The following is a 26,191-nucleotide window of genomic DNA, read 5'->3' as shown; positions in this document are numbered from 1 at the left end:
TCAAGGGTAGTACTCTGCCCAAAGTGTTCTGGCCTGTTGAGTGCTTACCCAGCATGCATGATTGAACTTTGACCCTCACAACCGTCCTGGAGAAAAGGTATCATCCCCTTTGAGGAGGAGGAAGCTGAGCCCAGAGAGAAGGGCCACTTCAAGACCACAGACAACCTTGTCTGTCAAAAGCTCGTCAGCTACCCCACCTCACCAGCCCAGGCCTGGCAGAGAATTTGAAGCCAAGCATCCCCAGCTGGGACTGGTTCCAGGCCAGGTTGCTTTCCACTCCCGTTGATACTGTATGGCTACGTTGTGATTGTGATGCCTCCTTTGCCGACCTGGTAAGCCACCGTGCAGCAACCACCAGGCCAGTATCTTTGTCTGCTCAGGCTGCCACAGTGGCTTAAACAACAGACATTTATTTTGGGGGACTGAAAGTGCAAGATCAAGGGGCCAGGAGATCTGGTTCCCAGTGAGGGCCCACTGCCTGGCTTGTAATGGCTACCTTCTTGCTGGGTGCTCACATGGCCTTTCCTTGGTGCATGCTCATGGGGAGAGAGAGAGAGAGGAAGCTATGGTGTCTTCCATCCTGGGAACCTACCTTCATGACCTCCAAACACCATCACACTGGGAAGTAGAGTTTCAACATAAATGTGGAAGGACACAAATATTCAGCCCATATCAGCCAGAGAGAGTGGACACAAAGGTTAAGTTGCTGCTCATAACCCTGGCGAATTTCGTGCCCTCAGACACGAATTGCCCAAGGCCTCTGTCAAGGAGAAGGGGATGGAGCAGCTCAGGCAGAAGGATCCTTTGAGATGTCCACACCTCATGTGCCTTTCTGTGCCTGTCCTGGTGCTGGGTGGGCTTGTTTTTTATTAATCTAATCACCACTGATTGACAGGTTTCCTATGCTGACCTCACCTTCCAAAGTGGTTAAATATGAAGCTGGGAACTCACGGGCAGTGAGTGTGCCTCACAGGGGATGGAGCCAGTCATGCTGCCTCAGCCTTGAGTGAAAGGCAAAGGGGTTCCACCCAAAGAAGGTGGTGGAGGAGTGCCTTGGTGTGTCACCTGGCAGGGGCTGGACCCTTGGATGGTCCACAGGCTCGGAGTCTCAGGAGCAGCATGGTCCACTGTATGAGGTTCTCAGGGCTGGTGCAACATTTCGATAAACTATGTGACTTAGAAGAACAGAAATGTATTATGTCATAGTTCTGCAGGCCAGAAGTCCAAAATCCAGGTGTCGGCACAGCTGCACTCTCTCCAAAGACTCTAGAGGAGGGTCACGTGTCTTTCAGTATCTGGTGGTAGGTGCATCACCCCAATCTCGGCCTCCTACTTCACATGGCCTTCTGTTTGGCTCTATGTACTCCTCTTCTTCTGTCTCTTATAAGGACACTTGTCAGTGGATTTGGGCTCTATTGGGACCACCCATGATGATTTCATCTTGAGATCCTTAACTTGATAACCTCCAAAGACCCTTTTTCCAAACCAGGGCACATTCATAGGATCTGGAGATTAGGGTTTGGACATGTTCTTTTTGGGCTACCATTCACCTCACTACATCCATTCCCACCAATAGATCAAAGGTCATTGACATCCTAGAAGTCCGGCTAGCAGAGCACAGAGGTCATTGACAAGACCAACTGCCACCTTCTCCTTTCAGAACTGGAGAAGCCTCACAGGAGGGGGCTTCCCTGCTTCAAGGTCCCCTGGCAAGTGAGGGACAGAGCAGGGACTTGTTGCCCAGCCCCTGGGCTTTCATTGCCTGGATAAGCCTGCTGCACTCAGGGCTGGGTCAGGTCCCAGCCCAGCTCATTTATTTCTGCAAAGGGAAGCCTTCAGGGTCCCCATGCACAAAGCAAGACAAAGTTTTGGGGGTAGTGACTTCATCCTACATGTCATCGTGGCATTGGGAGGCCTTGCTCCCTGCAGGCCTCAGGTACATCAGCTGGAAAAGGAGAAGGCCAGAGTAAAGAACTCAGGGGGTTCTCCTGGCTCAGGTACCCACAACTGCCCAGGAAGCACCATGGCTGGTGATGGCCAGGAGAGGGGCAGTGCTGGGTTGGACCAGACTCCAGCTGCTATAGCACCAAGAGCAACCACACTGGCAATGTTCCTCTGCAATTCCAACAGGGGTGTCCTTGGCTGGCATGCAGGTGCAGGTGCCTACGAATGGCCTGTTTCTCTCACAGTAAGCCAAGCCAGAACAGAATGCCTTTGCAGTTTGCAGCCTGGGGTAGGGACAGAACACAGTTGCACTTCAGATACCTAGGAGGCCTGGGCATGGCTGCCACTTGATGCTCTCCCTGCTCCTGAACCATTCCTGCTCTATGGCTATCTAGTCCCCCTTGGTAGGCTTCCACGGAAAGGAACGTCAGTCTCAACATTCCTCCCTCCTAAAGCAGCCAATACTAACATGACTCTGATTTCTCGAGGGGTCTTCTTCCTTCTATTACACCAGAACCTGCATATTAGCTAATACTGCCATCCATCCCAGTCCTTAAGGAAACTGCTAGCCACATCAGTAGATGCGCTCTCTCCCACTGGGCAAATGGTAGTTCTTCTACACACCCTCCAGCCTTTCCTCCTTCAGATATGCTCTAGTTTGACAGGGTTCTTCCAAGTGCGAGGCCCAGAATTAGCCAGAATATCTGGGTGGTGTCCAGCCAGAGCAGAGCAGAGGGAGAGCTGTACAGACCAGACACTGATGAACACTTGGCATCTAGTATCTCAGTGAATCCTCCTGACAGCACTTTTAGGTAGTTTCTATTATTGTACTCACTAGAAAGATGAAGCAAACCATCTGAGTATCAGAGATGTTAAGTAACTTACCCAAAGGCACAAAGATAAGTAGTAGACAAAAGTCAAATCAGACGATCCGGTTCCAGAGTCCATGCCTTATACACTAAACTGCAAAAGAGAGCAGCACACTCATATCCCTTGTTCTGAATGCATGGCCTCTGTTGATGCAGCCCAACGCCCTGACTGCTTAACTGAGCCTGCCATAAGGGCACCAATTCATACTGACCAGTTGACTCTTCCCGCCCATCTCCATGTGTTGCCCTCCGTGTTCTCTGGGCCCCAGTTCAGAGTCTCAGTCTCCACTGCACAGGTTGCCTCCTCCAACTGAGCCATGCGCCAGCCTGCACAGGTCTCTCCTTCTCCCCTCCATGCCCCTGCCAGCCAATGTGATCAACGAGGAGAGAGAAGTTAGAGCACGACAGACAGGCCAAAGGCTGGTGCACAGAGCTATGAGCTGGCAACTGGTAAATTGAGAGCAATTCCTGGAAATCAGGAAACAACTATTGAGGCCAAAGGCATCAAAATTAAATTGGCCTTTGAAACAAAAAAGTGCATCTCTGCAGGCATCAACTGTGATTCTGCAAGTTTCCAAGATGAGCTTTAAATGAGATAAATTCTTCCAGCGCCGGTTGGGCTGGGCACACGGGGGGCAGAGTGTTGAGTGATCTTGGGAGCCATTAGCATGATCTCATTGAAGTTGCAAGCCATTGGGGAAAGTTGGGAGGGAGCATCTGGGCCTCCAGTCTGACCTGTGGCATTGCACAGGGGCGTGAACTGTGTCCTGTGAGAATAGGAGGTAAGACACACAGCACGTTCAGTTGAGCCTGGGTCCAGAGGGCTTTCTCCTTCGTGAGGGTTCTTCCCGCTTTAGGAGCCAAGAATCCTGAGGTTGGAGTAGCCCAGAAGTAGGTCCTATTCCTACAATAAGATCATTTTTTTAAAAGATTTGTTTATTTAGTTGAAAGAGAGTGGGGGAAGGGGCAGAGGCAAAGGGAGAGACACACTCCTCAAGCAAACTCCCTGCTGAGTACAGAGCCTGACATAGGGCTCGATCCCAGGACCCTGAGATCATGACCTGAGCCAAAATCGAGTCAGACACTTAACCAACTGAGCCGCCCAGGCTCCCCTCCAATGAGATCGTCTTTAAGAAGCATGGATGAATGTCAGTACTGATGGTGACATTCCTCGGGAACTCAAGTCAGAATATGCTCCATGAGCTTTGAGCACTCACAGATACAGTCACACGGCATTTTCAAGTTTTATATTCTTGGCACTGGAGTCCAAGTGAACAAATATCCCCCACCCCAGTGATGAACAAGGCTGTCCTGTGGGGAAATGGAGAGGAAAGTGTCAGTGCCCACCTTTGGGGAGCTCAGCGATAAGGATATTCCTCCTTTTAATATAACATCCAACTTGAGAGTGGAATCAGGCAGTTCAGAGGAAAATATGATTGTTTTAATTTAAAAACCTGGGAAAGCCTCCTGGAAGAGACAATAGGTTGACCTGGACCTGGGAAGGTAAGTAGTATTTCAATAGCCCGAGATGATGAGGAAGGTGTTTTGGGGATGGGGAAAGCATGGGCAAAGGCATAGAAGGACATACCTGAGGAATGACCAGGGTTTTATTTGGCTAGAACACCCTGTGTTCTGGGCTGATAGTGTGGGCTGAGATCAGGCCTGATTCTGCAGGTGATAGGAAGCTGTCAAAAGTCCAGATTTAGTAGCGCAAAAGCGCTGGTTAATTATACTGCATTGTGTGTGTGTGTGTGTGTACACACACATATATGTACATTTATGTATATATACACACATACATACAGATGTGGGGTGTGAGTATATATATATATATGATGTGGGGTATATATATACACACAAGTAATATATATTAATATAGCTTAATAATATTTAAGTATATATATAATATAAGGTATATATATCTTAATAATACTAATATGTCTTAATAATGTTATATATAAGATATGGCATATATATATTACATATGTTAATATAGCTTTATAATATATAAGATATAAGATATATAAGTATATATATCTTAATAATATATTATTCTCTATCCACTCATCTACCAATGGATACTGACTGGGTTGCTTATATGTCTTGGTTATGGTAAATAATGCTGCAATAAACATAGGGGTGCATATATCTTTTTGGATTGTTTTGCTTATTTAATTAATGTAATGATATTTATTTATTTAATTTAATTTAATTTTTTTGGTGTTCCAAGATTCATTGTTTATGCACCACACCCAGTGCTCCATGTAATACGTGCCCTCCTTAATACCCATATATCTTTTTGAATTAGTGTTTTTGTTTTCTTTAGGTAAATACTCAGGAGTGGGATTACCGAAATCTTGCCACTTGTGACAAAATGGATGGACCTAGAGGGTATTATGCTAAATGAAGTACGTCAGATAGGGAAAGACAAATACCATATAATTGTACTTACATGTGGAATCTGAAAAACAAAACAAATGGACAAACAAGTAAACAAACAAAGCCAAAAACAGACTCTTAAATACACAGAACAAACTGGTCATTGCCAGAGGGCAGGTAGGTAGGATTGGGTAAAATAGATGGAGGGGATCAAGAGGTACAAGCTCTCAGTTATAAAATAGATGTGTCACAGAGATGAAAGGTACAGAATAGGGAATATAGTTAATAATATTGTAATAACATTGCATGGTGACAGATGGTAGCTACCCTTTTTGCAGTGAGCACTGAGTAATCTATAGAAGTGTTGAATCAATATACTGTACACCTGAAACTAATATAACACTGTAGGTTAACTATACTTAAAAAAAAAAAAAAAAAAGCAGTGGTGTGTAAAACAGCAGATGCCTGAGCATGAATCAGGGCAGCGGCACCAAACTGTACTAGCTGTCATTGGATTCTTCAATGCCAAGCACTTGCAGTTAAAAAAAAAAAAAGCCGATTCACTTAAGAATGTTGTAAATGAAGCGGTAATAATTAACTTCATTAAATATTGACCCTTGAATACCCATATTTTAAAAATGCTGTGTGACAGAACTGGAAATATGTTTAAAGCACTTGTGTTGGAAACCAAAGCACAACAGTTGAGTCAAGGCAAAGCACTCGTGCGATTATTTTGAATTGTGAGTTGAATTGGCTGGTCTTTCATAGAACATCGTATTTACTTGAAAGAATGACTAACTAATGTTATTCAGATTTGGGTATTCGGCAGACATTTTCTCATAAATGAACGAAGTGAGCCCCTCACTTCAAGGAAAACAACTGACAGTATTTTTTGCCAACGACGAAACTTCAGCTTTAATGCCAAAATTAAAAGTTTGAAAAGCTTGAATCCACCACTGTGAGCTTGACAGCTTCCCAATAGTTAAAGACTTTTTCCAATGAGATGGATGGTTATGGTAACAAATGTGATTATTTTTATGTCGGAGAGAAATGTGCCAACATATGGAAGTTCTACTAAGTTCAGAGCACCAATATTTTCCAAGTGACCAAAGTAAGATGTTACCAACCCATAGCTGGGTAAAAGATCCATTCAAAGTGTAAGAGAGTCCTGTGGGGGCTCAATGGAGTCAAGTGTGGAAAGTTCATTAATATAATTTCACATTCCACATGTACTTAACCTATAAGAAACAACTACTGGTAGAGTTTTGGTGTCATATCAAAGAAGAATATCGACAATTATATGAAAACCAATTAAAATATTCTTCCCTTCTCTAACTGCATATCTGTGTGAGGCTGGATTTCATATAAGAATATATCATATTAAGAATATGTATAAGAATATATCATAACTGGGTGCTCGGGTGGCTCAGTGGGTTAAGCCTCTCCCTTTGGCTCAGGTCATGATCCCAGGGTCCTGGGATAGAGGCCTGCAATTGAGTTCTCTGTTCAGTGGGGAGCCTGCTTCCCCACATCTCTCTGCCTGCCTCTCTGCCTACTTGTGATCTCTCTCTCTCTCTGTCAAATAAATAAATAAAATATTTTAAAAAAAGAATATATCATAACTGAATTGAGTAGATATGGGAATCTAGCTGTCTTCTATCAAGCCAGATATTAAAGAAGTTTGAAAAGAATGTAATGCAGTGCTTCTCAGTATAAGTTTTTGTTTTGGAAAATAGTTATTTTCATTAAAATATTATTTATATTCACAAGAAATGAGTTTATTATTTTAATTTCAAAATAGATAAATACATAAACACATAAATGTATAATTAAATATTTAACAATTTTATTTCTAATATGGTTAACAAGAAGTGTTATAAATCACATAAACAAAAGCTCTTTGCGGTCCTCTATAAAATTTGTTGCCATTGTTGATTTACTTCATTGTATTCTGCTTTTTTGAAATTGAAGTAAAATTCACATGATATAAAATTAACCATTTTATTTTTTAACATTTTAAATTTTAAAATTGAGTGGCATTTAGTACATTCACAGTATTGTGCAACCATCACCCCTATCTAGTTTCAGAACATTTTTTCACCCCAAAAGGAAATTCCATACCCATTGAGTAGTCGCTCCCCTTTCTATTCTCCCCCCAGCCTCTGGCAACCACTGATCTGTTTTCTGTCTCTGTGAATTTGCCCTCAGTAAGTTTGAAGAGTACAAAAACAGGGGCACCTGGGTGGCTCTGTAAGTTAAGCATCTGACCCTTGGTTTCAGCTCAGGTCTTGAGCTTAGGGTCGTGAGATAGAGCCTTGCATTGCGCTCCACGGTAGGTGTGGAGCCTACTTTAAAAAACAAGTGCTAAAAGGGACCAAATAATTTGAGAACCACTAGCTCAGTGGTTCAAATCCCAGCTCTGCTTTTATTAGCTGTGATATCTTGCTCAAGCTGCTTAACTTACTGGAGTTGCATTTTCCTGAGGATGTCCAATAAACGGGAGTTCTTATCCATTTACTTGGATATACATTTGCTATACTTTTCCATATAGCTTGAGAACAAGAGCCAGGTCCTGTTCACCTCATAGTCACTTACTTGCTTAGCAGATGAGAGAGCAGTGAGTAACTCTACCTCTCTGAGCTTTGATTTCTTTATCTATAAAAAGGAGCTAACTGCAATATCCACTTCACGGGGTAGTTGTGAGAATCAGGGGAGGAGTGAATGCTTACCACATGCTCAGTGCCCAGGAGGCACTCAAAAGCAGGCTGTCCTTTGGAGGGTCACAATGGTAACAAGGCCATGGACAAGACTGCCAACTGCGTACCTGTTGGCTCTCACACTCTGAGTGTAGCCCGAGAGCCACCACTGCAGCTTGGCCCTTCGTCTAGACTGTTTGCATGGTGGGCCCATAACCCATGACAAGATCATGGCAGCACAATCTTCCCACTGCTTTAAGGGGCCTTAATCTTTGCTTAGCCACTCTCTGTGTCCAGGCTGCTTGGGCTTTGGAAGAGCAAATAAGCTTATGTTAAGTATTTCTGCTAGAGGGCCATCTCAAATCTAGCCCCAAAGTTCTGCACTCAACTGGATTAAAGGCCACTTTGACAACTGGCTGGTAGAAGTTTCCAAAATATCCCGGAAAGGCGCTAGAGGCTCAAACTTGAGATGTGCTCTTCTACCTACCTGGTATTTCCCCATGGCCACTCTACCAATCCATTCATTTATCAAAGGAAAGAAACAAACTCTGTTACTGTAGTCCATTCTAGTGTTACCAGGTCCCCTGAGGTAAATCTGTCTCCACTGCCATGGGCATGTAGATCCAGGCCTGTCAGGCTCGCAGCTGTTGGCTCTGAGTCCCGCATTTATAGGCTGACCCCCATGAAGTTCGAGTTGCCACTGTTCATCCACCCTTCATGCCTGCATTTGACACCCCACTGACATGGCTGTGAAATCTGAGTTCTTGTCCAAGTTATGTTGAGAGTGCAAGCTGAGGAAGGCTGGGCCTCTCGGCCACATGCACAAAAGGCAAGTAGGGTGGTGGAGGGGAGAGAGGACAGGACTGGAAATCAAGAGACTTGGATTCAACCCTGCTGAGGACTGGAGATGTGACCCCCCCATGCCTCAGTTTCCCCACTTAAGAATGAGAAAGAAGGCTGGACTAATTATGGATTCTTGGATTTTAGTCTGCACTAGTCAGGGAACAATAATCTCTTTGAGGAGATTCTACCTGATTCACTTTGCTCTAGAGAGGCTTGTTCTGGGCCGGAGACCTGAATGAAACAGGCAAGGGATAATTTTACCCTGAGTTGGTGACATAAATCACCACATAACACAGAGAAAGTTGGCTAGCACCAAGGTTTACTCAAATGGGAAGTGAGTAACTTCCTGCTCTGCGCATGCAGGGCGCCCATGGGGGCAGTGGGCTGAAGGCAGATTGGTATATATGTTGATGGAAGATGGCAACAGGTGAGAGTGAGGTAGGCAACCAAGAATACACCTGAGTCAGGGCTTGGGGCAGCCTATTTGGTAATCTCAGGGACCTCTGGAAACAGCCTGGGGGCGACACAGCATATTGCATGTTCTATGGGCTATGGGTTGACTGTGGTTTTTTCGTACCCCAGTACTCAGATGGTCCTCACTGCTGTTCTCCACAGATGCTGAAGCCCCATGCCATTAAGGGCACTGTGCTGGCTTCCCCAGCAACAGGACAGGAGAAAAATGCAGTTGGGAGTCAGTGTAGGAAGAAGAACATGAGGGGTACTTGGCTTGGGGTGGGGGAGGCACACCTTTTATGTGGTCATTGGAGCATCAGGGCACAACGTTAAGAGAAATATAAGACTGAGGTCCCAGGTGGCCTATCCCAATGGGGCAGAAGAGAGGCCACAGGGATGCCTTAGAGCAGAGGGTCAGCTGACAGGAGGCCTCAGCACTCGCAGACTGGCTCTCTCTTTCTGGAATTCAAGATAGTATACAATATGTCATTTTTCTTTCTATTCTCCTCTCAATACCACATTAACAATATGTTTATTCAGGACTCAGACTTACTTTAAAAAAAACTGACTAATCTTCCCAAGGAATGTAGACTTTTTGTAATTTCCATCTACCTCCTCTCTGGGGAGGTAGAAAGAGCTGGGAAAGGATATAGAAATTGTCTGCAGCCTTAAAGCTGGCTACAAAGAAAACCCTAGGCAACAAAGCAAACATGAGCAAAGTCTTTCCTGTAGTTGTCATATCAATATGAAATTACCTGTTTTATTCATTTACAAGGCTCAACATGGCAAATTTCTCAGCTTCCAGGCCCCAGGTGGCTAAGATGCAGGGTGGTATGTGAACACATGTACTTCACCACATACTTGCCTAAATGTCTCCCAGGGACCTGATTCCTCCTACAGGGCCTGCCCAGATTTCAGGCCAGTCAACCACCTGCCACCTGGCAGTACATGCTTGGATGGCCATCATTGTTTATCCTGCACAAGCCACACTCTTGCAGGTGCGTAAAGGGCATGCATACTTAGCTTCTGCCCTGTGAGGAGGTCAACTCAGATATCAACATCCCCATTCAAAGACAAAGAAAGTGAGGCCTAGAAAGGATAAGTGATTGGTCACATCCAGCTAGCAGGAATAGAGCTAGGTTAAAAATCAGCTTTCTTAACTCCAAGCTCAGTCACCTTGCCATGCTGCCTGCTGCCTCTGAAGATGGCAATAAATACTGTTTTAAGAGGTCATCTTAGGGTAAGGGCACAAGTTGGGGAATCTTTTTCCACAGTTCCCTGTTTACTCAACATATGCAAACACGAATTTGTGTTCAATGCATTCCAGGTGATACATCATTTTCAGAGGCAATTGAGAAATCAGCCCTCGGAACTAGAAGAGAGGATGAGACCTTTGGGTTTATGAATTCAGGAGTCAAAGACTCAGATCTTTATGATGAGTTCTTACATAATGTTAACTGTCCTCTGCTCCATAGTATCCCTCCAGGACCCTCTCCTTGCTCACATCTCTAGCCCAAACGGAGATCAATCAATTAATTAATTTTATTTGTTTTTCCTTAATGAAAGAGAGATTGGTAGGTGTATAAAGAAGAGTTACAGTCATGGGAATATGCTGTTTCACAACCTAAGTGGCAACAAAATGTAGTGTTATAGGCTGAATAATGGACCCCATCCTGGAACCTGTAAATGTGACCTTGTAAGGAAAGAGCATCTTTGCAAATGTGATTCAGTTCAGGATCTTGATATGGGGAGATTATCCTAGATTATCTGGGTGGGACCAAATGTAATCACACGTATTCCTTTAAGAGGGAGGCTGAACGACGTTTGACAGTCGCACAGAGAAGGCACTGTGACCATGAGGCAGAGATCTGCATGATGTAGCCATAAGCTGAAGACTGCTGGAAGCTTTAGGTTAGAAGCTGCAAGAGACAAAGAACAGATGCTTCCTTGGAGCCTCTGGAAGGACTGCAGCCCTGCTGACACCTTTTTTGGCTTGGTGATATGAATTTTGGACTTCTGCTCTCTAGAACTGCGGTAGAATAAATTTTGGGCGTTTTAAACTACCCAGGTTGTGATCATTTGTTACAGCAATGATAGGAAATACAACCATAAAGCTCTACAAAGGGGTGTTAAGGAAGACCTGGGTAAATGGAGAAATAGGCCTTGTTCCTAGATATAAAGATTCAATATTAAAAATACTCCAATTATCCATAAATTGATCTATAAATTCAAAAAACTCAATAAAAATTCTAAAAGGATTTTCAGAACTGGGTAAAACTATTCAAAAGGTCATCTAGAAAAATAAACACGTGGCAAGAATATTCAGAAAGAGGAACCATGAGGACAAAGTCTTCCTACCAGCTGGGGAAGCACATTATAAGGTTTCTCCACAGGGGAAAAATAGATCAATTGATTAGAGCAGAAAGTCCAAAAATATATCCACATATATATGCAAGTTTAGTATACGATAAAGGTGCTATTTCAAATCAGTGTTGAAAGGATGGTGATAGCTATTTAGAAAAGTATAGAGTCACATCTCTACCTCACTCCTTACACTGAAATAAACTCCAGGTGTGTCAAAGACTTAAATGTTAAATATGAAGCCATAAAAGTACAAGAAGAACACATGGAGCTTTTCTCGTTATAGAAATTATCATCTTGGGTTATGGTAAGTTTTTCTAAACATGACAGAAAACCTTGAAGTCACAGAGAAAAAAGGTTACAAATTTGACTGTATATAAATGAAAACCTTCTAGGTGGAAGAATGCAATAAACAAGATCATATATATATATATATATATATATATATATATATATATGGTATCACATATATAATATATACGATATATATCATATATAGTAACTCAGTGTGAGAAAAATATTTGCAGCAGATATGACACAGGCTTTACAGCCCTCTCTACAATAAGCTCTTACAAATCCATAATGAAAAGAGCAAACATCCTAACAGAAAAATAGGCAAAGGCCCTGAATAAACCATTCCCCAAGAGAATAAATATAGATGGCCAATAAAGATGTGGAAAGATGCTATCAATAATAATGAAAGCAATGCCAAGAAAAGATGTTCTTTTTCACCAATCAAATTGCCAAAGATTTAAAAGACCGACTAAACTGGTGAAGGTCTTGTACTTTTGGTAAAAATTAATATGTTTTGAGAGCTGTTTGGCAATGTGTATTAACATGTACAATATGTACAACCTTTGACTCAGCAAGCCTGCTTTGAGGAGTTGACAAGTACTGACACAGAAAGATATTCATGCTGTAGAGTGGAGATAAAGTGCTTTATAGAATGATATATTTATGATGCATAGACAGCAGTCTGGAGAATGTTTACAAAATGTTAACAATAGTTATCCTTGGAAAATGAGATTTGGGTATGATTTTAATTTTTCTTTGTACTTTCAGTATTGTTTGCAGTTTTAAAATGGGTATGTGTCATTTTTTTCTGCAAAAAACACTAAAGCTATTTTCAAAAAAGAAATGCAGAAGATGAAACGTAACATAGAACTTTGTAACCAAAGTGGTCAGCTGTTTAGGAATAGACATGAAGGGAGAAGGTATAACACTGAGAATGGAAGCTTCCTGTCTGTCCCCCACTTCCTAGCTGGGTTGTTCTTGGCAACTAAAAGGAGAGGTATGGAACATACCCTCTTAGAGTCCCTGCAGGAGTTAAATGTGAAAATACATGGCTGATAGTAAGCACTCAAGAAAAAATGGCCTTATCATCATTATTTATTCATGAAAATGTTAAGAACCCTTCTTGTTGTGTCTGGTTGAACAATGGCTCCCCAATGCTGCCCATGTTCTAATCCTCAGAACCTAGAAAGATATTATTACCTGCCATCGCAAAAGGGACTTTGCAAATGTGATTGACTTGAGGATCTTGAGATAGAGAAATCATCCTGATTTTCTGGATTGGACTTAAATGTAATCATGGGCCCTTATGAAAGAGAGGCAGGAGGGTCGGCATCAGAGGAGATGTGATGAAAGAAGCAGAAGTGGAGTGATGTGGGGCATTTAGCCAAGGAATGTGGGATCCTCTAGGAGCTAGAAAAGGCAAAGAAATAGAATCTCCCCTAAAGCCGCCATTTCAGGAACACAATCCTGCCCCACCATTTCTGCCTTTTGACCTCCAGAACTGTAAGATAATAAATTTTTGTTGTTTTAAGCCACTGTTTGCAGTGGCTAGTTTCAGCAGCTATAGGAAACTAGAGGTCACTTTCCCTTTGCCTCATGTATGTGTCTTAGGCTTCCTTCCACATGCTCAGGTCTTGAGGGAAGGGGCAGTGTTTGGTTCATCTTATATCCCCCAGAGCCCAGCATAGAACCTGGTCCTGGGAGAATCTTTCAAATTCATTTTCCTCATTCTATGCTGGGGCCAATGACCCATACCAGCTTTTCCCAGGCCTGTTTACACAGCCTCCTTACGGGCCTCCTAGCTTCACGGCCTCCTTTTCAGCACCACTGTCCACACAGTCCCCAACGTGACCTATTATGCCAAGTCTGCCATGTCACCCCTCTGCTTTGAAATATCAGTGATTCCCCATCACCTATAGGATGAAATCCAGAGCCATAACCTATTCCAACCCTGTCTACTTCTGCCTGTTCTCTGCCATTCGCTGCCATCTACCTGACTACCATGGCCATCCCAAACTCCTTGCTCTTCCCTTTCACCCTTCCATATCATCATACAAGCTGTCCCCTCTGCTTGGCAAATTCTTACATCCTTTCTGCCTGGCCATTCCCAGCCATCCTTCAAACGTCATCTCCCCTGCAAAAGCTTTTCACAGCCTCTTCTAGCAGAAGTGGGGAGTACACACAACCCTCTACTAGAGTGTGTTTCCTGACTGAACCACAGGTAGTCGTTCTGTGTCTGCCCCCATGTAACCATGAGCTACTAGTAAGAAAGGACCATGGCTGATTCCTTTCTGCATCCCCAGAACAGAAGCTCAGCCAATGCCCCCTGTATCGGTCAGTTGCCGCATCAGTGTTTGTCAAGAAGGATTACTTAGCGCGTGTGGATCCCCGACATTTCAACTTCACTTGGCATCAACGAATATATCACATTTTCTGTCTTTTCCATTGCCTCTCCAGCACCAGGCTTTGGGGGCACGTGGGTTTATCTGACAGGATGCCCAGCACCTGCATGACTCTGGTTATTGATCTTAGTCAGACGACGATCATGACATCTGTTACCCAGCTCTGGACAAGTGACTTTAATAGTCCTTCAGATCTGTCGGCCTCAGAAATGTTGTTCTTTCCTTCTCTTTACTTACTGCATGCAATGCTGATCATTCGTTCACCACTCTGGAAGTCCCTGAATCTCCTACGTGACTCCGTGGAGGGCTTCAGAAAAAGCTATAACACCAAGAGAGAGAGCATGCACAGCACTTAGCACAGTGCCTGCCACATTGTGAGCACTGATTACACAAATATCTATAGCAGCAGTTCTCAAATGTAAGGATGTGTCAAAATCATCCAAGGGCTTGTTAAAACACAAACTGCTGGGTGCCACCTCCTGGAGATTCTGATTCAGTGAGTCCAGGGTCAGGGACAAGAATCTGCATTTCTTTTCTTTTTTTTTTTTTTTTTTTTAAAGATTTTATTTATTTATTTGACAGAGAGAGATCACAAGTAGGCAGAGAGGCAGGCAGAGAGAGAGGAGGAAGCAGGCTCCCTGCCGAGCAGAGAGCCCGATGTGGGACTCGATCCCAAGACCCTGAGATCATGACCTGAGCCGAAGGCAGCGGCTTAACCCACTGAGCCACCCAGGCGCCCAAGAATCTGCATTTCTAACAAGTTTCCAGGTGATGGTCATTCTGTTGGTCTAGGTGCCACATTTTGAGAATCATTGGTCTTCGGAAAGTGTGTAAATGACTAAACAAAAGGGAACTTGTGAAATTAGTCACCATACCCTGGGAACTGTAGAATTCCTATTAGTGGGCAAGGAGTGCACATTCATGCTGGAGGTGGGAGATGATTCACATGTTAGAGAATGGAGTCTTGGGAGTGCACATGGACAGGGAGGTTGGGGGGAGATGCGAAGAGAGGAAGGGCAGGCACTGGTGACTGTGTGGGAGTAAACTGGCCTCCTACAGCCAATGCATCCAGTGATGTTTAGCCAACGCTTATAGATTAGCTGCGTCATTAACCATTCCTTAATCCAGCTCTAGCCACAAATTAAGGAGTCTGCAGAGCAGAAGAGGGTCTAAGCAAGGAAAAGATAAAGATAAATGCTAGTAAGGTAATACACAGGACTGCTGGATTAGGTGAGCTAGGTCTAGCATCCTAGAGATTTGTTAATGCAGGGAGGAGCAAGTAAAAGCAGAAATTTTCATAATTTCTAATTGGTTCTTTTTCATATCTAGTTATTCTTATTTCATTTATGCCTGGATTGCAATATGGTTTTTTTTTTTTTAATGGATGTTATTTCTTCATCTCTTTGAGCATTCTAAACATATCTTTTATTGAGTAATTTTCAGGCTGTACTATTATTCTCATTTTGTCAGGAGAGAATTCATCTCTTGAATGTTGGTTTTCCTTTTTGTTGATGTTGTTCTGTTTTGTTTTTTAGTTGACACTCATAGTATAGTTTTCCTCATGTGTTTTGAATTTTGGCTTATCTCACATAGTTGTGCGTTTTCTTCTTTTCTCTGCCCACATCCGTTCCTACGTTGCTGTTTTGCTAATGCCTCCCCTAGCACCCTAGGGCCCCAGTTGAGAATTAGGTCTTGAGTTTGTGGATCAAGGCCTCCATGCTTCTGTGATTTGCGGAATGCCACCAAGTTTATAGGCAGCTTGAACCAAATCCTATGGCTTTTTTTTTCATCCTACATCCTTAGGTTTGCAGCTTGATGTGAACCACAGCACCAGTCAGGGGGTGGTTGTAACATTTATAATCCCTTCTATGAATGGGGAAGCACCACACTAGGATCTGATTTCAAGCAGTAAAATTCAGTCCCTTCCTATTACTCCATAAGAGCAGAATATCTGACCGTCTCTGTCTGCATTCAGATACAGACCTCAGCTGGCTATGGCTTCATTCCTGCTTAGCAGGTATGTTTCTGTTCCATTTTTGGTCCACTGAGATATTTATTTTATTTATTTTTTTTTTTAGTGCAGCAGTGCCTTTTAAATTGTCTCTTTATGGTTTATACTTGCTTCGTTTTGGTGGAGTGTCTCAAAGTGTAAACTTAAAAGCCATCTTAACTAGTGGTCCAAATTGGTTTAGTTTGCAGGAGTCCTTTACTAGTATGGTCTGAACCCTGCACCAATTTACAGAAGACTGTAGTATTTTCCTAGGGTTGCCATAACATAGTACCACAAGTTGGGTAGCTGAAAACAACAGAAATTTATTCTCTTACATTTCTGAAAACTAGAAACCTAAAATCAAGGCATCAACATGACCATGTTCTCTTGGAATACTATAGAGGAGGATCTTTCCTTGTCTCTTCCTTGCTTTTGGTGGTTGCTGGCAATCCTATATCTGGGTCTCTGTTTGTTTGTTTGTTTGTTTTTTAAGAAGGGCATCAGTTATTAAAGTAGGGCCCACCCTAATCTAGTATCAAATCATTTTAACTAATTACATTTGCAAAGACCCTGTTTCCAAATAAGACCACATGCACACGTTTAGGACAGGCATGAATTTTGAAAGGATGCTATTCAATTCAGTACATCAGGTTATTGGCCTACTGGCCAGTCCTGCTCCTGATTGAGGCAAGGAAGTACTGAGTTTACCTCCCTATTCCCAGCTCTAGCTGAGACCATTTGGCTTCCCTGTTCAGTACTATATTCAAATATTGGATTGAATTACGGAATGAGAAGCCATTACTAAACCTTGTTTCAGTCAGAACACTGGAGTTCATTGTCCTTCTAACAGTGGATCAGTAGTCAATCTCATGTATGAAAGATGGCAAATGATTGCTTCCCCTTGACCCTAATACTCCCAAGTCTTAAGCAAAGTGCTCAGGTCCAGGGGACAGGCCCAGTTCTTTCTAGAGGTACCTTGGGAATTCACAGTTGGCAAAGGAACTCCAGGAATACCTCACTTACCTAGCATCACCGTACTTTCTGTTCCTGCAATAAACAATTTCAAGTGGCTAAACTTGCATCTGAACCTGCTTTATACTGCATTACTGTTTCTACCCTCACTGTCAGTGGCCATATTTTATATCTCTCAGCCTCATTTCTAGTAGCTCTGATCCTCTCTTCTTAACGTGCTGCTTCCATGTGCTACAGGCAGAGAGACTTGGCAGCAGAGCTTGTTAGACATGTGAGTGTAAGAGAGACAGACTGTGTGCAAAGCCTGCAGGGCTCTCTGGCAGAGAAAGGGCAGGAGATGTATGATTATCTCAGCAATTCAGAGGCCTTTCTGAGGCTGATAACTTTATGATTCTCTTAGGTGAACTTAGAATAACTAAAATGTCACTGTACAATGTAGACCGTACTTTTTGCAATCTGCAGGGTTCACAGGTTTTAGGTTTGGAACCAGGCTCCCATTTGTGTCATTGGAGGACTAGAAAGAGCAGAGTGGTAAGGCTGAGGTCAGCCCACAGCTTAGGCTCTTCCTGATGTTCCATCTTCCTTCTTCCTGCCTTACTCAGTGGTTTCCTTTCAGATGCCTAGGGCAGAGCAAGGCTACAGGTACTGGACCCCAGGCATCACAGCAGGAAAGTTTCAGGGGATGCCACAGGCAGTATGGCATGGTAGAAAGAAGGGCCTTTGAACCAGCCAGACCTAGATTCTAATCCCTACTCTGACTACTTATTAGCTTTATTACTTGGAAGAAATAACTTAATCTCTCTGTTCTTGATTTAAGTGTCTATAAAATGAGAATAATAATAATGTGTATGTTACATGGATGCTTTTGGGTATACATAAGACAAAGTAATAAAAGCATTTAGCATATTGTAGACACTCAGTGGTAGCCTAGCATTCATATTATTGGATGTTAGTCTTTTTTTCAAAAGATTTTATTTATTTGTTTATTTGTCAGAGAGAGAGAGAGAGAAAGAGCACACAAGGAGGGGGAGGAGCAGAGGGAGAAGCAGACTCCCTGCTGAGCAAGGACCTTGATGCGGGACTCCACCCTAGGACCCTGGGATCATGACCTGAACTGAAGGCAGAGGCTTAACTGACTGAGCCGCCCAGGCATCCTGGATGTTAGTCTTTCACATAAAAACTTATTTTATCGATAAGAACACTTTTAATGAGATCTATCTTCTCAACAAAATTTTAAGTGTCCAATATATTATTGTTGTCTTTAGGTACAATGTTGTGCAGTAGATCTCTAAAGCTTACTCATCTCGCTTAACTGCAACTTCACGCCCCTCGGTCAGTAGCTCCCTATTTACTCCTCCCTTCAGTCCTGGCAACTACTAGTCTATCCTTTGATTCTACGAATTTAACTATTTTCAGATACTTCATATAAATGGAATTATGCAGTATTTGTTTTTTTCTGCTACTGCTTTATTTCACTTAGCATAATGCCTTCCACGTTCATCCAGAATTCCCTTCTTTTTAAAGGCTGAATAGTATTCTGTTGTATGTGTATACATTTTCATTATCCATTCATTTGTCAGTGGACATTTAGGTTATTCCTACCTCTTGGCTATTGTGAATATTGCTGCAATGAACACAGCAGTGCTAATATCTCTTTGAGATCTTGATTTTAATTTTTTGCATAAATGCCCAGAAGTGGGATTGCTAAATCATATATGACAGTTCTATTTTAAATTTCTTGAGAAACCTATACTGTTTTCCATAGCAGCTGTACCATTTTGCATTCCCACCAACAGTGTGCAAGACTTCCAATTTCTCTACATCCCTGCCAACATTCACTGTCTTTAGCTTTCTTGATAAATGCTATCCTAACAGGTGCAAGGTAATACATCAATGTGGTTTTGATTGTATTTTCATGATGATTAGTAATGCTGAGCATTTTTTGTATACCTGCTGGCCATTTGTATACCTTCTTTGGAAAAAGGTCTTTTCAAGTCCTTAGTCATTAAATTTTTTTTAAGTCTTTAGTCATTTTTAAATAGTTATTAGGGTTTTTTTTTTTTTTTTTTTTGGTGTGTGTGTGTGGTTGTTATTTGTTTTGTTTTATTTTGTACTCTTGGATTGTGGAGGTTCTTCACATATTTTGGAGATTAACTCCAAATTACATCAGAAGTAGAGTATGCAAATGCTTTCTTCCATTCTGTTGGTTATCTTTTCACTCTGTTGACTGTTTCATTGAATACACAGAAGCTTTTTTGTTTGATGTAGTCCCATTTGTTTATTTTTGGCATTGTTACCTGTGCTTTTGGTGTCATATCCATGAAATCACTGTCAAGATCAATGAAGTTTACCCCTATGTTATCTTCTAGAAGTTTTACAGTTTCAGGTTAAGTCTTTAATCCATTTTGAGTTGATTTTTGTGTATGGGTAAGATGGGGGTCAGTTTCATTTTTTAAAAATGTGGATATCCAGTGCTCCCAACACAATCTGTTGAAGTGACCATCCTTTCCCCATTGTGTATTTTTGGTACTCATATCAACGTACAATTGACTGTACACCCATAGATTCATTTCTGAGCTCTCTATTCTATTCCATTTGTCTGTGTGTATGTCTTGATGCCAGTACAATACCATTTGATTACTGTAGCTTTGTAATATATATTTTGAAATCAGGCAATGTGATGCCTCCAGCTTTTTTCTTTCTCAGGATTGATTTGGTTACTTGTGGTTCTTTGTGGTTCCATTCGAATTGTAGAATTGCTTTTTCCATTTCTATTAAAAATGTCATTGAGATTTTGATAGGGACTGCATTGAATTTGTAGACTGCTTTGAGTAATATGAACATGTTAACAATATTAATCCTTCTGATCCATAAATACAGCTATCGCTTTATTTATGTCTTCTTTATTTCTTTTTTTAAAAAAGTAATCTCTGTGTCAAACATGGAGCTCAATTTCATGACCCCCAGATCAAGAGTCACATGTTCTACCAAGTGAGCCAGCCAAGTACCCCTAATTTTTTTTATATGTTTTATAATTTTCAGTATACACGTCTTTTATCTCCTTAGTCAAATTTATTCCTAAGTATTTAATTATTTGTGGTGTTATTGGAAATGGAATTGTTTTTCTAATTTTCTTTTCAGATAAGTGTTAGTATATATAAGTTCAACTAATTTTTGTATATTGATTTTGTGTCTTGCAACTTTATTGAATTTGCTCATTAGTTATAACAATTTTTGGGGCACCTGGGTGGCTCAGTGGGTTAAGCCGCTGCCTTCGGCTCAGGTCATGATCTCAGGGTCCCGGGATCGAGTCCCGCATCGGGCTCTCTGCTCAGCGGAGAGCCTGCTTCCTCCTCTCTCTATCTCTCTGCCTGCCTCTCTGCCTACTTGTGATTTCTCTCTGTCAAATAAATAAATAAAATCTTTAAAAAAAAAAACAACAACAACAAAAAAACAAATTTTTATGGAGTCTTCAGGGCTTTCTATACATAAGATCATGTCATCTGAGAACAAGGACACTTTTACTTCTTCCTTTCCTATTTGGATGCTTTTTATTTCTTTTTGCTGCCTAATTATTCTGGCTAGGACTTCCAGTACTACACTGAATAGAAGTGTCAAGAGTGGGCACCCTTGTCTTCTTCCTGATCTTAGAGGAAAAGCTTTCCATTTTTCACCATTGAGTATGATGTTTTAGTTGTGGGCTTTTCATATATAGTCTTTATTATGTTGAGATACTTTTTTCTTCTATTCCAGTTTATTGAGAACCTTTCTCATGAAAAGGTGTTGAATTTTGTCAAAAATTCTTTTTCTGCCTCTATTGAGATGATCATGTGATTTTTATCCTTTATTCTGTTACTGTGTTGTATTACATTATTTGATTTGCATATGTTGAACCATGTTTGCATCCTAGGTATAAATCCCACTTGGTCATGGTGTATAATCCTTTTAATATGCTGTTGAATTTGATTTGCTAGTATTTTGCTGAAGATTTTTGCACCTATATTCATTAAGTTTATTGGCCTGTTGTTTTCTTATGATGTCTTTGTTTGTCTTTGTCTTTTGTCTTTTTTTTTTTAATTATCAGGATAATTCTGCCTTCATAAAATGGGTTTAAATGTGCTCCTGACTCTTCCATGTTTTGGAAGAGTTTAGGATGGATTAGCATTAATTCTTTAAATATTTGGTAGAATTTACCAGTAAAGCAAACTGCTCCTGAACTTGCCTCTGTTGGGAGGTTTTAAATTACTAATTCAATCTCCATCCTAGTCACAGATCTATTCAGACTTTCTGTTTCTTCATGACTGAGTCTTGATAGGTTGTGTGTTTCTAAGAATTTATTCGTTTCTTCCAGGTTATCCAGTTTGTTGGCATTTAACTGTTTATAGTAGTTCCTTACGATCCTTTGTAATTTCTGTGACATCAGTTGTAACATCTCTTCTTACATTTCTAATTGTATTTATTTACTTCTCTCCTTTTTTCTTAGTCTAGCTAAGGGTTTATCAGTTTCATTTAACTTTTCAAAAAAAATCCAACTCTTAGTTTTATTGATTTTTTCTTTTTTCAATTTTCTATTTCATTTATTTCTGCTCTAATCTGTATGATTTCATTCCTTCTGCTAACTGTAGGCTCAGTTTGTTCTTCTTTTTCTAGCTCCTTGAGGTATAAAGTTGTTTACTTGAGATCTTGCCTTTTTTTTTTTAAATGTAGGCATTTATTGCCATGGACTTCTCTCTTAGTACTGCCTTTGTTGCATCCCTTAAGTTTTGGTATATTGTGTTTTTGTTTTCATTTGTCTTGAGATATTTTCTAATTTATTTTTGATTTTTTTCTTTCATCCAGTACTTTTTCAAGAGTGTACCATTTAACTTCCACATATTTGTGAATTTTCCCGTTTTCTTTCTGCTGCTAATTTCTAGTTTCCTTCCATTGTGGTCAGAAGAGATATCTGGTATAAATTCACTCTTCGTAAATTTGTTGAGACTTGCTTTGTGATCTAACTTAGAGATCTATCTTAGAGATCTTTGTGATCTATCTTAGAGAAAGATCTGTATGTGTTTGAGAAAAATGTTTATTCTGCTATTGTTGGGTGAAATGTTCTGTGTATATCTGTCAGGTCCTTTTGGTCTATAGAGTTGCTCAAGGTCTTTTCTTATTTATCTTCTGTCTGAATAGTCTAACGATTATTGAAGGTGGGTACTGAAGTTTTTTACTGTATTGTTGTTTATTTATCCTTTCAGTTATATCAATGTTTGCTTCCCACATTTAGATGCTCTGATGTGGGTACATATACATTTATAATTATATCCTCTTGGCAGTTAAACATTTTTATCATTATATAATAACTTTTTTGTCTCTTTTAACAATTTTAACATTAAAATCTATTTTATTTGATATAAATATAGACACTCCTGCTCTCTTTTGGTTAACATTTGCATGGATCTTTTCCCACACCTTCACTTTCAGCCTATCTGTGTCTTTAAATTTAATGTGAGTTTCTGCATATAGTTGGGTCTAATTTTTATTTTCCATTTGCCACTTTATGTCTATTGACTGCAGTTTAATCCTTTTATATTTAATGTAATTATTGATAAGGAAGATTCACTACTGCCATTCTGTTATTTACTGTTAGTCTTACAGCTCATTTGTCTGTCTATTTCTCTCTTGCTATTCTCTTGCTTTATTGATTTTTTTGCAATGATATGCTTTGATTCCTTTCTTTTTTCTTTTGTATATCATCTATAGGTGTTTGTGTGTATGTGGTTACCTTGGAGCTTACATAAAACATCTTATAGTTATAACAGTCTATTTTAAGTGATAACAAATTCAATTCAATCATATACACTCTACACTTTAATTTCTCCCAGTAATGCTTTATGTTATTGTCACAATTTATACATATTCATACTATGTATCTTTAAACATATTTTTAGTCATAGCTATTTTTAATGGCTTTGTCTCTTAACTTTTATAGTATAATTAAAAGTGATTTATCTACCACTATTACAATAATACAGTATTCTGTATCTGTCTATATATTTAGCTTTACCAATGAGTTGAATACATTCTTATGTTATTATGCTGCTGTTTAGCAAACTTTCATTTCAATTTGAAGAACTCTCTTTAGCATTTCTTTTTTTTAAAGATTTTATTTATTTGTCAGAAAGAGAGGAAGGGCACACAAGCAGGCAGAGACAGAGAGAGAAGCAGGCTCCCTGCTGAGCAAGGAGCCTGATGTGGGACTCGATCCCAGGACCCCAGGATCATGATCCCAGGACGCCAGGATCATGACCTGAGCCGAAGGCAGCAGCTTAACCCACTGAGGCAGCAGCTTAACCCACTGAGCCACCCAGGCATCCCCCTCTTTAGCATTTCTTGTAAGGCAGTTCTTGTGGTGATGAATTCCCTCAGCTTTCATTTATTTGAGAAAATCTTTATCTCTTTTTCATTTTTGAAGGACAGTTTTGTGAGGGGTAGTATTCTTTGTTGGCAGTTTTTTCCTTAAGCATTTTGAATGCATCATTTCACTCTTTTTTGGCCTGTAAGGTTTCTGCTGAAAAGTATGTTCATAGCCTAAGGAGTTTCCTTGTGTGTGACAAGTCACTTTTCCTCAGTTGCTTTCAAAATCCTCTCTGTCTTTGATTTTTGACAACTTGATTTTACTGTGCCTCAGTATGGATTTCTTTGGGTTCATCTTATTTGTTGTCTTTTGGGCTTTTTTGAATCTGGATGTCCATTTCCTTCTGCAGAATTGGGATATTTTCAGCTATTTTTAAAAATGGACTTTCTGGTCTTCTTTCTTTCTCTTCTTTTTCTGGAACTCCCATAATGTATATATTGGTCTACTTAATGGTTTCTCATAAATTCCTTAAGCTTTCATCATTATTTTTCATTCTTTCATCTTATCATTCCACTGACTAAATTATTTTCAATGACTTTTGTTTGAGCTTTCTGTTTTTTTCTTCTGCTTGATCTAGTCTGCTGTTGAGCCCTATTAGCAAAATTTTCAGTGTAGTTATTTTGGTTTTGGGCTCCATGATTTCTGTTTAGTACTTTTTATATTTGTTGAAATTCTCGCTTTGTTTGTGCATTGTTATTTTGACCTCAATGCACATCTTTATGACAATTATTTTGAATTCTTCCAGGTAAATTATATAACTCCACTTCATCAGGGTCAGCTTTATCATGTTCCTTTGTTTAGAACATCTTTGCCTCATCCTTCATTTTCTTTCACTCTGTGTTGATGTCTGCACATTAGACAAAGCAGATACCTCTGCTAGTCTTCACAGACTGACCTCATACAGGAGAAGATTCCCACCAATCAGCCTGGCCAGAGTTCTGGAAGATTCTAGTGACTTTTTCCTTCCCCAGGGAGAAGAAAACAATTGTGCTTTTTAAAAGCATTCACTCTTTGCTGATCCAGGGACTTTGGAGTTATGGTATCTAGCAGTTTAAACTACTACCTCCATTTCCCCTAGATGGCTAAACTGCACCCATCAGAGCTCCACATTTGGCAATATAGAAGCAAGACTTCTAGAGAGCTTCTTAAGAAAAGCTGAGGTACTGGATGCAGAAACCTATCTCCTCCTTCCCCTGGTAGAATCTGGGTTCTAGGGGGTTTCTTCCTAATCATATAGTATTGTGCTAGATGCAGGGACTCCGGCAAGAAAGTGTCCCAAGTCTTCCTACTGGTCTTAGTGAATGTGGTTTTACGTTCATCTGGGGTTACAGAAGCCTTTTTTCCCACCAAAGATTTTATTTATTCATTTGACAGACAGAGATCACAAGTAGGCAGAGAGGCAGGCAGAGAGAGAGAGAGAGAGGAAAGCAGGCTCCCTGCTGAGCAGAGAGCCTGATGGATGTGGAGCTCGATCCCAGGACACCGAGATCATGACCTGAGCTGAAGGCAGAGGCTTAACCCGCTGAGCCACCCAGGTGCCCCAGGAGCCTTTCAATTAGTTTCTGGATTTCTAACAGAAAAGAATTTGTTCATAAATTGTTGCTGAATTGGTGTGTTTGTGAGGGAGAAGAGGGCAGAGGGTTTCCTATTCCATCATCTTAGTTACAATAATCTGGATGTTAGTCTTCTGTTCATCTATTTACTCAGCATCAGAAAATGCTTATAGTTTCCTATCTTTCTCCCTCTTTTCAGACACAGTAGAAAAAGAGACAAACAGTCTCTGTTCCTGCTGAGATATTGCTAATAAGCACTAGTCCTCAGCTCCACAGGATGCAGAATGAGTCAGTAATACAGCTGCAGGCTTTAGAACAGTAGGCAGATGTGACCAGCTTTCTCTCACTTTTCCTCTGGCCTCTTTTCCCCAAACAGTAGGACCCTCAGGGCTGTAGGCTAGCAAGTCCATATTGGCAGCTCACCCCTCCAGGGGTCAGGAAACCTCCAAGTTCAGCATTTCACAAGTACTGAGAAGAGGTGAGCACAACTCTGTGTTCTCTACCTTTTGAAGAACTTCTTAAAGACCTTCAGAAGCAGAATAGAAGTCTTATTCCCTTTCCTTCCTCCTATTCCCATCTTCCTCCTGTCCCTTTACCACCTCAGTCATGGTCTGAGGAAAGAGAAGGATAAGCAGTTACTGCTACAGAAAGACCAACATGAGGGTTCTGATATTGGGGCCACATTGCTGTTCAGAATCCAACAGTCATTTGCAGTAGCATTTTTGATGTTTTCAAAGTCATTTCCTGACTATTTTTTACTCAAATCCCCATTTTAGAGATGAAGAAACTGAGGCAAAGAAAGAAGAGGATCCCTGAGTGAGTCAAGAGCTGAAGTGGGGCCAGAGCCCTGGTCTCTTGCCTCTTTGAGCTCTTTCCATACTATGTGGGCCCCATAAATTTGGAATGAAAGATTCAGAAGATGGTGACAGGTATGTTCACCACCCTTTAAGTAGTCAGCTTAAACTTCCTTGGAGACCCAGGGAACTCAGGACCTCACTCTAAGCAAAGGACTAGCCGGGATGCTGAAAGGGAAGGGTA

General features: G+C 41.0%; 1 long non-coding RNA gene across 1 annotated transcript in view; it reads right to left on the bottom strand.

The window, feature by feature from the left end:
• Nucleotides 1-26,191, bottom strand: part of LOC131821233 (uncharacterized) — a 231,179-nt gene that overhangs the window by 20,091 nt on the left and 184,897 nt on the right. The gene's annotated exons all lie outside the window — the stretch shown is intronic.

Source organism: Mustela lutreola, chromosome X (genome assembly GCF_030435805.1).
Source record: "Mustela lutreola isolate mMusLut2 chromosome X, mMusLut2.pri, whole genome shotgun sequence".
NCBI lineage: Eukaryota > Metazoa > Chordata > Mammalia > Carnivora > Mustelidae > Mustela > Mustela lutreola.
The sequence above is the reverse complement of the archived record's forward strand: the minus strand, read 5'-3'. Positions and strand labels throughout refer to the sequence as shown.